This window comes from Chiloscyllium plagiosum, unplaced genomic scaffold, assembly GCF_037043375.1.
Source record: "Chiloscyllium plagiosum isolate Xiang-an unplaced genomic scaffold, Cpla_swu_hap1 HiC_scaffold_40, whole genome shotgun sequence".
In the NCBI taxonomy this organism is placed as follows: Eukaryota; Metazoa; Chordata; class Chondrichthyes; order Orectolobiformes; family Hemiscylliidae; genus Chiloscyllium; species Chiloscyllium plagiosum.
This window is the reverse complement of record NW_028270178.1, coordinates 50,383,607-50,399,046: the sequence shown is the minus strand read 5'-3', so window position 1 is coordinate 50,399,046 and position 15,440 is coordinate 50,383,607. Positions and strand designations below refer to the sequence as shown.

Below are 15,440 nucleotides of genomic sequence, written 5' to 3'. Positions count from 1 at the left end.
AGAGAGAGAGAGACTGTGTGTGTGTGAGACAGAGACTCTGTGTGTGTGTGTGTGTGTGTTTGTGAGTGTGTGTCAGGGGGGCAGGGGGACTGGGGTGTGTGGTGGTGTGAGGATGCTGTCACTTTAAAAAGGTTATTTTGGCCTGTATTTTTTTGAAGAGGGATTGTAAAGGCAGAGGTGCCAAAGAGTCTAGAGTGCCTGTAGGTTTTTCTTAAAAACAGCTTAACAATGGAAAAGGAGTGGCCAGTTCAGGTTCTTCTAGTTTTGGTCTCGCTGCAGCAATTCCAAGATGTTTTGAGTGTCAGAAGGTTGCAAGCTTCAGTAAATGATTCCTAACTGAGCACTCGGGCATTTCTCTGGATGTTGTTCCCTCCGCCTGTAAGAATACGAGTTTGAATTTACCTTTTTGCCAAGGGGTGTGTTCATTAGATGTTACAACATTGGATCAGGAAATGAGTAAGTTACTATAGCAAGTACTTGGTTATGTTTTCCAATCGTTTAATTATTCTTAATGCCACATTCTTTTGTTTGTGTTTCAACCGTAGTGTTTAAATAAGTTTGGCTTAATGCAGAGTGGTTTATCCAACAATCACACCTGGAACATCAATGTTACATTTCCTTTAAACAAAGAAAACCTTATTTGCCCTAACTATGCCCCTCATGATTTTCCAAACCTCTATAAGGTCACCCCTCAGACACCGACGCTCCAGGAAAAACAGCTGCAGCTTCTTCAGCCTTTCCTTGCCGCTCAAACCCTCCAACCCTGGCAACATCTTTGTATATCTTTTCCGAACCCTTTCAAGTTTCACAGCGCCCTTCCTTTAGGAGGGAAACCAGAATTGCACGCAATATTCGAACAGTGGCCTAACCATTGCCCTGTATAGCTGCAACATGACCTCCCAACTCCTATACTCAATGCTCTGACCAACAAAGGGAAGCATACTCAATGCCTTCTTCACTATGCTGTCTTCCTGGGACTACACTTCCACGGAACTATGAACTCCAAGGTTTCTTTGATCAACAACACTCCCCAGGACATGACCATTTAGTGTGTAAGCCCAGCCCTGATTTGCCTTTCCAAAATGCAGCACCTTGCATTTATCTAAATTAAACTCCATCTACCAACCTTTGGCCCATTGGCCCATCTGATCAAGATCCCATTATACTCTGAGGTCACCTTCTTCGCTGTCCATTACACGTACAATTTTGGTGTCATCTGCAAACTTACTACATATACCTTCTATGCTCACATCCAAATCTTATAGCAGTGGATCCAGCACTGATCCTTGTGGCACTTCACTGGTCACAGGCCTCCATCCGATAATCAAACATCCACCACCACCCTCTGTCTTCTAACTTCAAGCCAGTTCTGTATCCAAGTGGCTTGTTCTTCCTTTATTCCATGAGATCTAACCTTGCTAACCAGTCTCCCATGAGGAACTTTGTCGAATGCCTTACTTTGGTTCAAATAAATCACGTCCATCGCTCTGCCTCACTAATTCTCTTTGTTACTTATTCAAGAAACTCAATCAAGTTTGTGAGACATGATTTCACAAGCACAAAGCCATGCTGACTATCCTTGCCTTTCCAAATACATGTACATCCTGTCCTTCAGGATTCCTTCCAACAACTTGCCCACCGCTGAGGTCAGGCTCACTGGGCTGTAGTTCCCTGGCTTGTCCTTAACACCCTTCTTAAACAGTGGCACCACGTTTGGCAACCTCCAGTCGTCCAGCACCACACCTGTGACTATCGATGATACAAATATCTCAGCAAGAGGATTTACCCACCTTTATGTATTTTAAGACATCCAGCACCTCCTGCTCTGTAATCTGGACATTTTTCAAGATGTCACTATCTATTTCCCCACATTCTATCTCTTCCATGTCCTTCTCCACAGTAAACATTGATGCAAATACTTCGTTTGTATCTCCCCCATCTCTTGCGGTTCTACACACAGGCTGCCTTGCTGATCCTTGAAGGGCCCTATTGTCTCCCTAGTTACCCCTTTATCATTAATGTATTTGTAGAATCATTTTGGATTCTCCTTAACCCCATTTGCCAAAGCTATCTCATGCCCCCTTTTTGCCCTCATGATTTCCCTTTTAAGTATACTCCTACTGCCTTTCTACTCTAAGGATTCACTCGATCTATTCTGTCTATACCTAACATATGCTTCTTTCTTTTTATTGAACAAACCCTCAATTTTTATAGTCATCCAGCATTCCCCACACCTACCAGCCTTGCCTTTCACCCCAACAGGAACACTCTGTCTCATTATCACATTTTTGAAAACTTAATCATTTTCCAGCCATTCCTTTACCTGCAAAACTCCGCACCCAATCACCTTTTCAAAGTTCTTACCTAATACTGCCAAAATTGTCCTTTATCCAATTTAGAATTTTAACAGTTAGATCCTGTCTATCCTTTTCCATCACTATTTTCAAACTAATAGAATTCTGGTTGCTGGCCACAAAGTGCTCTCCCACTGACACGTCACTCACCTTCCCTGCCTTATTTCCCAAGAGTCGGTCAAGTTTTGCACCTTCTCTTGTAGGTTCATCCACATACTGAATCAGAAAAACTTCTTATATACACTTATCAAATTCCTCTCTATCGAAACCCTTAACACTACGGCAGTCCCAGTCTACAGTTAGAAAGTTAAAATCCCCGACCATAACCACCCTATTATTCTTACAGATAACCGAGATCTCCTGACAAATTTGTTTCTCAATTTCCCGCTGACTTTGTGGAGCTCTATAGTACAGTCTCGAAAAGGTAATAATCTCTTTCTTATTTCTTACTTCCACCCAAATTACTTCCTGGATGTATTCCCAGAAATATCTTCCTCAGTACAGCTGTAATGCTATCCCTTCTGAAAAACTCCACTCCCCCCTCCTGTCTTGCCTCTTTATCTATCCTTCCTGTAGCATTTGTATCCTCGAACATTAAGCTGCCAGTTCTATCCATCCCTGAGCCATGTTTCTGTAAATGCTCTCATATTCCAGTCCCATGTTCCTAACCATGTCCTGAGTTCATCTGCCTTCCCTGTTAGGCCCCTTGCATTAATGTAAATGCAGTTTGATTTATCGGTCCTACCTTGTTCTCTGCTTTGTCCCTGCCTGCCCTGACTGTTTGACTTGCTTTTCTTCCCAACTGTACCAGTCTCAGATTGATCTCTTTCCTCACTATCTCCCTAGGTCCCACACCCCCACTTTATTACTTTAAATCCTCCCAAGCAACTGCAGCAATCTCCCTCTAATTCCCTTCCAATTCAGGTGCAATCCATCCTTCTTGTATAGGTCACTCCTACCCGAGAAGGGCTTCTAGTGATTTAAAATGTGATCCCTTCTCCCATACACCAGCTCCACAGCTATACATTCATTTGGACACTGCCGTCCCTCCCCTACCTGGGACTCTCCATCTCCATCAACAGTGACCGACTCAACACAGACATCTTCTACAAACCCACCGGCTCCCACAGCTAAACAAGGACAGAATCCCTCTGATCTTCACCTTCCATCTCACCAACCTCCGGATACATTTCATCACCCTCTGCCATTTCTGCCACCTACAAATGGACCCCAACACCAGAGATATATTTCCCTCCACACCCTTATTTGCTTTCTGTAAAAACCATTCCCTCCGCAACTCCCTTGTCAGGTCCACACTCCATACCCCACCAACCCACCCTCCCCTCCTGGCAACTTCCTCTGTTACCACAGGAATTGCAAAACCTGTGCCCCGAATTCCCTCTCACTTCCCAAATGCCCCAAAGGAGCCTTCCACATCCATCAGAGCTTTTGCTGCACTTCCACACGTCATTTACTGTATCCGTTGATCCAGATGCAGTCTCCTTTACATCGGGGATACAGGTCGCCTACTTGCTGAGCTCTTCAGGGAAAATCTCTGGGACACACGCACCAATCAACCCCACCCACCCTGTGGCTGAAAACCTCTCAACTCCCCCTCCCACTCTGCCGAGGACATGCAGGTCCTGGGCCTCTATCACTAAACCCTAACCACCCGACACCTGGAGAAAGAATGCCTCACATTCTGCCTTGGGACATTGCAACCACACACTATCAATGTGGATTGGACCAGGTTCCTCATTTCTCCTCCCCCTCAACATCCCCCCTCCAATCCCAGCCCCAACCTTCCAATTGGCACCACCCTCATGACCTGTCCTACCTGTCAATTTTCCTTCCCACCTATCCACTCCACCCTCCCCTCCAACCTTTCACCTTTCCCCTCAACTCCATCCAGCTAATGAACATTCAGCTATCTTACCCCAGGCCCACCCCCCCCCTTCCATTTATCTCTCCACCTCCTTGGCTCACAGCCTCATTCCTGATGAAGGACGTTTTCCTAAAATGTCGATTCTCCTGCTGCTCAAATGCTGCCTGACCTGTTGTGTTTTTCCAGCACCACGTTCTCGACTCTGATCTCCAACATCTGCAGTCTTCACTTTTTCCTAGACGTTCATCTGCTCGATCCTCCTATTCCTAGCCTCACTAGCTCACAGCATCGGGAGTAATCCAGATATTACTACCCTCGAGGACCTCCTTTTAAAATTCCTGCCTAACTTTCTATCTCCTCTCTTCAGCATCTCATACTTTTTCCTTCCTGTGTCATTCGTTCCAGTGTGCACAGTGACCTGTTGCTGGTCCCACTGCCCTTTGAGAATATTCTGCCTTGATCCTGGAAACAGGGAGACAACACACCATTCTGATTTCTCGCTGTCGGCCGCAGAAACATCTGTCTGTGCCTCTGACTAGAGAGTCCCCTCTCACAATCGATCGCTTGGTACCTGACATACCCCTCGTTACAGTACAGCCTGTCTCGGTCCCAGAAACCTGGCCGTTCATGCTGCTTTCTCCTGAAAGGCAATCACCCCCTACATTTTCCAAAACAACATACTTGTTTGAGATGGGGTTAGTCACAGGAGACACCTGCACTACCTGCCTCCCTCTCCTACTTTTCCTGGTTTTTCTCCCTTCCTTAAAACTACCATCCGTCAGATGCCCCTAGCTCCTGTAAATTCCTCATTGCCTCAAACTGCCGCTCCAACTGATCGATGTGATCTGATACGATTCAGAACCAAACACACTTACTGCTGACATAATCATCAGTATTAAGGAAGCTCTCCCGAATCCCCAACAGCTGACAGGAAGAGCACAACACTCCACTCAAGGCCATCTTTGTACCTTACCAACCTCCAGAAAATAGCATAGTCTTATGCACTAAAAAAAAACACTAATCCAGTCTCACTTAATATCTATGTTTCATATTTTTTAATTTTAATCAAAGTACAGATCTATAAAAAAACAAAAAATAAACAACTCCATTCACTATTAAAAATGACAGCAATATTACACTTAAAAACCATGCACTTATCTGCTCCTGTGCTGTGTGCTCTCCAACATAGTTTCTTCGGATGTCAGCTGTGAATTTTGCTGTTTGTCAATTTTTCTTCAACGCACCCCAATGTCCGGAAACACTTGAACTCAAACAGCAAAGGCAGTAAATGTGCAGATTCACTGCTGTGTCAGTCAGCAGTGTAGGTTTCTTTCTCTCTGTCTCTGTCTCTGTCTCTCTCCCTCTCTGTCTCTCTCCCTGACCATGTGGTCACTACCTTTGTTCACTTCCTCCTTTTTAAAGTGTCATTGTTTTGATCTTTTCTCCCAAACTTCCAAAACAATGCAGCAGCTTAAAATCAGTAATCGTTGCTTGTGGAATTCGATAAATTCACTTCCAACATCTAATATACCCTAAAAGCGAGCAGTTCTTACAGCCAAAGCGTTTCCCATCCTCCATCGTGGATTACCCAAATCCTGATAGCTTTTGCTCCATCTGCATGGCAATCCCTATCACTCATCAATTGGTTCTCCCTGTTTCAGTTTGCTTACTTGTCTTCTAATCCTGACCAGTGTAGGGCAGAAATGTTTAATTTTGTTTTTTCTTTTAGCAACATTTCGGTTTTGTTCAGTTCTATAACAATAATTCACTATTTTTTTTATAAGACCTTTCCACTTCTCTAATGGCTACATTTAATGCCTTCAGTTGTGAGGAATATTTGTCCGTATTCTCGAAGAAACTGAGCGCATCTTGTACCAACCTGGTTGAATGTCAGACAGATCACGGAGTCAGGTATCATTCACCCTAGATGTACACTGTCAAGGAAAGCCCAGACTTCAGTCAGATTTTCTCTTGTTTCTCACCAGCTATTCCTTTAGATACTGAAACTTGACTGTCCTCCAGTCCATTTCTGGAGTTCTGAATCCATGAACCTTCAACCTTCAGTAGGGCCAATGGTGAAATGCCACAGTGGGGGTGATCCCTTCAAAAAGGAACTAACTTGCATCAGAGATGCTAAAATGGCTCAATATATCTAATGCAAAACTAATTTATTTGACTTTTATCCAAAATATTAAACCTGTCTCACACAGGTTAATTAACCTGAGCAGAAACAGACTCAGTGAACATGGCTTGGGCCTGGATGTGGTTAAAAGCACAATCTCATTGCTGGAGTTCGTTATGAACACGTCGATGTCTCAGCAGGTGGAATGAGTGAGCAAATCCTTCTTACACACGGAGCAGGTGAATAGTCTCTCCCTGGTGTGACCTCACTGATGTTTAATGTCAGATGATTGACTGAACCTGGTCCTGCAGTGAGAGCCCCCGAAAGGTTTCTCATCATTGTGAACATGTTGGTGAACATCAGTTTCCTGGAACCTTTAAAGCACTTCCCACAGTCTGGACATTTAAAAGGCCTGGTCTCAGTGTGAACTCACTGGCCTCCCAATAGGGCAGAAGAGTGAGTAAATCCCTCCCTAAACACAGCGCAACGAAATGGTTTCACCCTTGTGTGAACTCACCGGTTCTTGCACATAGGATATACTACAGAATGCCTTCTGATTCGGCTCAGGGGAACAGTCTGGGTTTGGCGATATATCTGCAGCTGGATGGCTGAATGAATGCCTTGCCGCAGTCAGAGCAGGTTCTCAGCCTCTACCCATTGTGATCTCGCTGGTGTGTAGTGAGTTGAAATGATTGCCTGAACTTAATGCCACAGTGAGAACTCCTGAATGGTCTCTCCTCTGTTCGAATACATCAATGGCACATCATTTGCCCAGAATTTCTATGGCATTTTCCACAGTCTTGTGATTTTAAAGGTTCTTTGATCTGGGTGAACTCTATGGTCTGCCTGCAGTTGAGAAGACTGAGTGAATCCCTTCCCACACTTGGAGCAGATGAATGGCCTTTCTTCAGTGTGAGTGCATTGATGATTTTCCAGTTGAGGTGGGGATTTGAATCCTCCTTCACTTTCCTCATATTCCCATCCTTTCTCCCAGCGTGACTGTGATTATATCTTGACAGTTCAGATGATTTCATCCACACACAGGACAGGTGCATAGTTTCTCCTCACTTGATCTTTTCTCCTTACAAGTTCAGAGTTGAACAATATTCCAATCATAAAATAAAAGTCAATCTTTCGAATTCTAATATGATACCTGGTTCTGTTTCCTGACCACAGACTGTCCCCTTCACATATTCTGTGAAGCTAATTAAAGAGAAGGAGAGTGAGTGAGAGAAGCCCACAGTCTGACTGAATGGTCCTCCCTGAGACCTGGCTGCAGGATGAAGGTCTAGGACATTCCTGAAGAGGGCGCGTGATGTCTACTCCAAAGGACACAAGTGCGCAGGCGCCGATTGAGCAGATTGGAGCATGCGCACATTGACTGAAGGCCCCTTTTTCAGTCTCCAGATCATGGCGGGGAGGGGGTGGTTCCGGAGGAATAACAGAGCCAGCGGTGGGAGAGGTGGTGCAATCCGTCTTGGTAATATCCAGTAAAGGCCCCGCGAACCGAATAAGTATTAGCGGGTCCCACGGTTTCAGCCCTGAGTTTAATTCCCGGGACCTGGGCCGTGGCCGCCATTTTGTTAGGGACGAGGCGCATGCGCGGTCATACTGGTGACGCACAACGAGTGGGGGGCCCTACGGCCCCAGTGACGGAGACAATGGAGACTATGGAGATGGGGCGGGGCCTGTGGGACTGACCCGGGGGGTGGGGGAGACAGGCATTCACAGCTCTGGGGGAGGGAGACAGGCATTCACAGCTCTGGGGGTGGGGGAGACAGGCATTCACAGCTCTGGGGGTGGGGGAGACAGGCATTCACAGCTCTGGGGGAGGGAGACAGGCATTCACAGCTCTGGGGGTGGGGGAGACAGGCATTCACAGTTCTGGGGGTGGGGGAGACAGGCATTCACAGCTCTGGGGGTGGGGGAGACAGGCATTCACAGGTCTGGGGGGACAGGCATTCGCAACTCTGGTGGTGGGGGGACAGGCATTCACAGCTCTGGGGGGGCAGGCATTCACAGCTCTGGGGGTGGGGCGGACAGGCATTCACAGCTCTGGGATAGGGGGGCCGGCATTCACAGCCCGGTGGTGGGGGGAGACAGGCATTCACAGCTCTGGGGGGGGTGGCATTCACAGCTCTGGGGGTGGGGGGACTGGCATTCACAGCTCTGGGGGAGGACGGGACAGACATTCACAGCTCTGGGGGGGGGACAGACATTCACAGCTCTGGGGGAGGGGGTGACAGGCATTCACAGGTCTGGGGGGACAGGCATTCGCAACTCTGGGGGTGGGGGGACAGGCATTCACAGCTCTGGGGGGGGCAGGCATTCACAGCTCTGGGGGTGGGGGGACAGGCATTCACAGCTCTGGGGGAGGACGGGACAGACATTCACAGCTCTGCGGGGGGGGACAGACATTCACAGCTCTGGGGAAGGGGGTGACAGGCATTCACAGGTCTGGGGGGACAGGCATTCGCAACTCTGGGGGTGGGGGGACAGGCATTCACAGCTCTGGGGGGGCAGGCATTCACAGCTCTGGGGGTGGGGTGACAGGCATTCACAACAGTGGGGGAGGGGGGAACAGGCATTCACAGCTCTGGGGGGAGGGGCACAGGCATTCACAGCTCTGGGGAGGGACAGGCATTCACAGCTCTGGGCGTTGGGCACAGGCATTCACAGCTCTGGGGGGAGGAGCACAGGCATTCACAGCTCTGGGGGGTACAGGAATTCACAGCTCTGGGGGAGGGACACAGGCATTGACAGTCTGGGGAGGGACAGGCATTCACAGCTCTGGGGGAGGGGGGACAGGCATTCAGAGCTCTGGTGGAGGAACAGGCATTCACAGCTCTGGGGGAGGGGGGACAGGCATTCACAGCTCTGGTGGGGGAACAGGCATTCACAGCTCTGGGGGAGGGGGGACAGGCATTCACAGCTCTGGTGGGGGAACAGGCATTCACAGCTCTGGGGGAGGGGGGACAGGCATTCACAACTCTGGGGGTGGGGGGACAGGTATTCACAGCTCTGGGGGTGGGGGGCACAGGCATTCACAGCTCTGGGGGGGCAGGCATTAACAGCTCTCGTGGCGAGGTGGGATATTCATTCACAGCTCTAGGGGTGGGAGGGGACAGGCATTCACAGCTCCGGCGGTGGGGGGACAGGCATTCACAGCTCTGGGGAGGTGGGGGACAGATTTCACAGCTCTGGGCGGGTGGGGGGGAGGCATTCACAGTTCGAGGGTGGGGACTGGCATTCACAGCTCTGGGGTTGGGGGTATAGGTATTCACAGCTCTGGGGGGTGGGGGGACAGGCATTCACAGCTCGGGGTGGGGGGACAGGTAATCACAGCTCTGGGGGTGGGGGGAGACAGGCATTCACAGCTCTGGGGGGTGGGGACAGGCATTCACAGCTCGGGGTGGGGTGGGGGGGGGGGAACATGACAGGGACAAATAATTCACCAATACTGGAAATGGTCTGAACTTCTCTCCTGTCCTGACAGTGATCACTTTTATAAACTTCTTTTACAGGGGATCAGGAGAGGGCCAGAGAATGGAAACTCAAACCAAACCAAAAACAGTCAAAATGTGATCCAACACAATGAATCAGGAACTGAATGCTATCGGTCTTTGAACTTGGAAGCAGAATGTTACAACCAGATGCACAGCCTCGGAAAAGCTTTGCACCATCCACAGCAGACAGGACCTGGACAGCATGGAGTTACAGAGATCGACAGCACAGAAAAAAGATCCGTGAGCCCTTCTGCAATTTAAACCAAACGCAGAAAAACTCACCTTGCCTCGTAATCTGGTAAAGGGACAGAGGACTCCCAAATACCACTATTTTTAAAAAATATATCAATTTTATTCTTTAATCCTAAAAGTGAACATTAAACATTTTAAAAAGTGAATATTTTAACTGGGGAAAATGAAATTATGACGCGATCAGACAGGAGTTGGGACGTACAGACTGGGAGCAATTGTGCCATAGAAAGGGCACAGCAGCCATGTGGGGCAGTTGTTGCGAGTGATGCACAAATATGTTCCTCTGAGACGGGTAAGAAGGGGTAACGAGAACAGAGGAGCTTCTCCTCAAAAGGAAGAAGGCAGCTTACGTAAGGTGGAGGAGGCAAGGATCTAGCACAGCATTAGAGGATTACAGGTTTGCTAGAAAGGAGCTCAGTAATGGATTGAGGAGAGCCAGGAGAGGGCATGAAAAAGGCTTGGCAAGAAGGATTAGGGGGAATCCAAAGGCATTTTACACATACGTGAGGAATAGAGAATGATCAGGAGGGAGAAGGTTAGGCCAATCAGGGATAGCATAGGGAACTTGTGCGTGGAGTCTGTGCAGATAGGGGAAGCCCTAAATGAGGTTTTTTGCTTTGGTTTTCACTAAGGAGGGGGGGGGGGGGGGGAACCTTGTTGTGACTGAGAACTTTGAGGAGCTGCGATACAGGCTTGAACTGATCAGGATTGATGAAGTTGATGAGCTGGAAATTTTGGCAAACATTAAGATTGATAAGTCCCCATGATCAGACCTGATTTATCCCAGGCTATTCCAGGAAGCAAGAAAGGAGGTTGCTAAGCCGCTGGTGAAGATCTTTGCATCCTCACTCTCCACGGGAGTCGGACAGGAGGATTGTTAGGAGGCGAATGTTGTTCCTCTTTTCACGAAGGGTAATAGGGAAATCCCTGGCAATTACAGACCAGCCAGTCTTCCGTCTGTGGTCAGCAAGGCTTTGGAAAGAATACTGAGTGATAGAAGTTATGACTATTTGGAAAAGCATAGTATGATTAAAGGCAGTCAGCATGGCTTTGTGAGGGGCAGGTCATCCCTAATAAATCCTATTGAGTTCTTTGAGGAAGTGACAGGACAGATTGATGAAGATCGAGCTAGTGGATGTGATGTATAAGGACTTCAGCAAGGCATTCGATAAGGTTCCCCATGGTAGGCTCATCCATAAAGTCAGGAGGTATGAGTTTTGGTAGATTTGGCTATTTGGATTCACAATTGGCTAGCTGACAGAAGGCAGAGTGTGGTTGTAGATGGCAAGTTCTGCCTGGAGGTCAGTCTTGAGTGGGGTCTCTGCTCTTTGTAGTTTTTATAAATGACTTGGATGAGGAGATTGAGGGGTGGATTAGTAAATTTGCAGATGGCACATAGGTTGGAGGTGCTGTTGATAGTATCGAGGGCTATTGCAGGCTGAAGCACAACATTAACAGGATGCAGAGCTGCGCTGAAAAATGGCAGATGGAATTAAACCTGGATAAATGCGAAATGATGCAATTTGAAAGCTTGAACTAGAATGCTGAATACAGGATTAAAGACCGGATTCTTGGCAGTGTGGAGGAACAGAGTTCAAGTACATAGTTCCCGCAAGTATGCCACCCAAGTGGATAGGATTATTAGGAAAGCAGTTGGTGTTTTGGCTTTCATTAACAGGGGAATCAAGTTTAAGAGACGAGAGGTTTTGCTACAGCTCTACAAGCCCCTCGTGAGACCACACTTAGAATATTGTGTCTGGTTCTGGTTGGCCGACTATAGGAAAGATACAGAGGCTTTGGAGAGGGTGCAAAGAATGTTTACCAGGGCAGCCTGGAATGGAGGGCTCGCCTTATGAAGAGAGATTGACGAAGCTCAGACTTTTCTCTCTGGAGAGAAGGAGGAAGAGAGGAGACCTGATCGAGGTATACAAGGTAATGAGAGTAATACATAGAGTCAATAGCCAGAGACTTTTCCATAGGGCAGGATTGACTGGCACGAGGAGACATAGTTTTAAGTTATTAGGAGAAAGGTTAAATGGGTCGTCAGAGGTAGTTTCTAAGGATAGCTGGTCGTGTCGTTTCGTGGAACACCAACTCGCCACGAAATGACACGACCAGCTATCCTTAGTAGCCACACACACAGATGACAAGCAACATGAATTCGACTTGGACAACACTACCATTATAGGCAAGCCAAACAGAGAACAGCCAGGGAATTCCTAAAGGGATGGCACTCATCCATAGACTCTATCAACAAACATATCGACCTGGACCCAATATACCGGCCACTGCAGCGGACAGCTGGAACAAACAACGGGAAGCGGCAGATACAAACCACTATAAATACCGGAGGAAACAGCACAGAAGCGCTTCACAAGAGGCTCCCAAGCACGGAGGATGTCACCTAGACAGGGGACGAAACGTTTGCAAGACAAATTCCCCGCTCGGCAAACAGAACCACAACAACGAGCACCCGAGCTACAAATCTTCGCACAAACTTTGAACAAGTCTACATGTAACTGCAGAGGTTGGAATATTCCATTACTCCTGTTGCTCGTGACATCCAGCATTGAATCAAGTACATTCTTACAGTTAGGATTTGTTTCTGCTGAAGTTACTTCCTTATCACGAGAGTAGAGTTGAAGATTCTTGTCATTGTAGCTGACAGCTTTCTTCAGGGTATCGCGACCCTTTAAAACCAGCTCTCTGTGATCATTCTGTCAAATTCAGAAAAAATTCACAGGCAATTAGTGTGCAACTAATATTGAATTTCTGCTTCAAATGGAACTTGCTCCCTGGGCAAAGAACTGAAATTTGATGTCTGAAAAATTCCCCAACATTAAAATCTCCGATAAGAAAGTGTTGATGAATCCTTGCTGACAATTCTAACTGACTTGAACATTGCAGACATGGCCCTAATTTCCTACCAGGAAGAATGGGAATCAAAGTTTATGTCAGACCCGAGGAGATTGGTGTCAGTGACTGTGGGGCTGGTTTATATCATACAGGGGGAGATTGGCGTCAGTGACTGTGGGGCTGGTTTATATCAGACAAGGGGAGATTGGTGTCAGTATCTGTGGGTCTGGATTATATCAGACAGGGGGAGATTGGTGTCAGTGACTGTGAGGCTGGATTATATCAGACAGGGGGAGATGGGTGTCAGTGACTGGGGGTTGGTTTATATCAGACAGGGTGAGATTCGTGTCAGTGTCTGAGGGTCTGGTTTATATCAGACAAGGGGAGATTGGTGTCAGTATCTGTGGGGCTGGTTTATATCAGACAGGGGGAGACTGGCGTTAGTGACTGTGGGGCTGGTTTATATGAGACGGGGAGATTGGTGTCAGTGCCTGTGGGTTGGTTAAAATCAGACTGGGGGAGATTGGTGTCAGTGACTGTGGGGCTGGTTTATATCAGACAAGGGGAGATTGGTGTCAGTGACTGTGGGTTGGTTTATATCAGACAAGGGGAGATTGGTATCAGTGACTGTGGGTTGGTTTATATCAGACAGGGGGAGATTGGCGTCAGTGACTGTGGGGCTGCATTATATCCGACAGGGGGAGATTGGTGTCAGTGACTGTGGGGCTAGTTTATATCAGACAAGGGGAGATTGGTGTCAGTGACTGTAGGGCTGGTTCATATCAGACAGGGGGAGATTGATATCAGTGACTGTGGGGCTGGTTTATATCAGACAGGGGGAGATTGGTGTCAGTGACTGTTGGGCTGGATTATATCAGACAGGGGGAAATTGGTGTCAATGTCTGTGAGATTGGTTTATGCCAGACAAGAGGAGACGGGCGAAAGATTTTGTGGGAATGGTTAAAATTGGACTTGGGGAGTTTGATATCAGTCTCTGGGGGACTGGTTTCTATCAGGAGAGATTGGTGTCAGTGAATGAGGCGATTTTTTATATCAGACAGGGGCAGATTGGTGTCGGTGACTGTGGGTTGGTTTATATCAGACGGGGGAGATTGGCGTCAGTGACTGTGGGGCCGGATTATATCAGACAGGGAGAGATTGGTGTCAGTGACTGTGGGGCTGGTTTATATCAGACATGGGAAGATTGGCGTCAGTGACTGTGGGGCTGGTTTATATCAGACAGGGGGAGATTGGTGTCAGTGACTGTGAGGCTGGTTAATATCAGACAAGGCGAGATTGGTGTCAGTGACTGTGGTTTGGTTTATATCAGATAGGAGGAAATTGGTGTCAGTGTCTGTGGGTCTGGATTATATCACACAGGGGGAGATTGGTGTCAGTGTCTGAGCGTCTGGTTTATATCAGACAAGGGGAGATTGGTGTCAGTATCTGTGGGGCTGGTTTACATCAGACAGGGGGAGACTGGCGTCAGTGACTGTGGGCTGGTTTATATCAGACAAGGGGAGATTGGTATCATGACTGTGGGGCTGGTTTATATCAAACGGGGGAGATTGGTGTCAGTCCCTGTGGGTTGGTTAAAATCAGATAGGGGGAGATTGGTGTCAGTGACTGTGGGGCTGGTTTATATCAGACAGGCTGAGATTGGTGTCAGTTACTGGGGCTGGATTGTATCAGACAAAAGTAGATTGGTGAAAGATTTTGTGGGAATGGTTTAAATTGGACTTGGGGAGTTTGGTATCACTCTCTGGGGGACTGGTTGAAATCCGGAGAGATTGGTGTCAGTGAATGAGGGGCTCGTGTATATCAGACAGGGGGAGATTGGTGTCAGTGACTGGTGCTGGATTATAAAGACAGGGGGAGAATGGCGTCAGTGACTGTGGTGCTGGTTTATGTCAGACAGGGGGAGATTGGTGTCAGTAACTGTGGGCCTGGTTTATATCAGACAGGGGGAGATTGGCGCCAGTGACTTTGGGTCTGGTTTATATCAGACAGGGGGAGATTGGCGTCAGTGACTGTGGGTTGGTTTATGTCAGACAAGGGGAGATTGGTGTCAGTGACTGTGGTGCTGGTTTATATCAGACAGGGGGATATTGGTGTCAGTGATTGTGGGGCTGGTTTAATTCAGACAGGGGGAGATTGGCGTCAGTGACTGTGGATCTGGTTTATATCAGACAAGGGGAGATTGTTGTCAGTGACTGCGGGGCTGGTTTATATCAGACAGGGGGAGATTGGCGTCAGTGACTGTGGAGCTGGTTTATATCAGACAAGGGGAGATTGGTGTCAGTGACTGCGGGGCTGGTTTATATCAGACAGGAAGAGATTGGTGTCAGTGACTGTGGAGTTGGTTTATATCAACGCGACCTGTGCTTTTCAATTACCACTCTCATAACCATTTCGTCAACACTCCACAATTGAATTGAATTGAATTTATTGTCACGTGTACTGAG

General features: G+C 47.7%; 1 pseudogene across 1 annotated transcript in view; it reads right to left on the bottom strand.

Moving 5' to 3' along the window:
- LOC148138513 (Ig heavy chain C region pseudogene) overlaps positions 1-5,817 on the bottom strand; it is a 50,632-nt pseudogene extending 44,815 nt beyond the window's left edge. Inside the window, exon 1 of the transcript XR_015753994.1 lies at positions 5,771-5,817. The product of XR_015753994.1 is annotated as an Ig heavy chain C region pseudogene (transcript). The remainder of the gene's footprint in view (positions 1-5,770) is intronic.
- Positions 5,818-15,440: the final 9,623 nt, after the last annotated feature.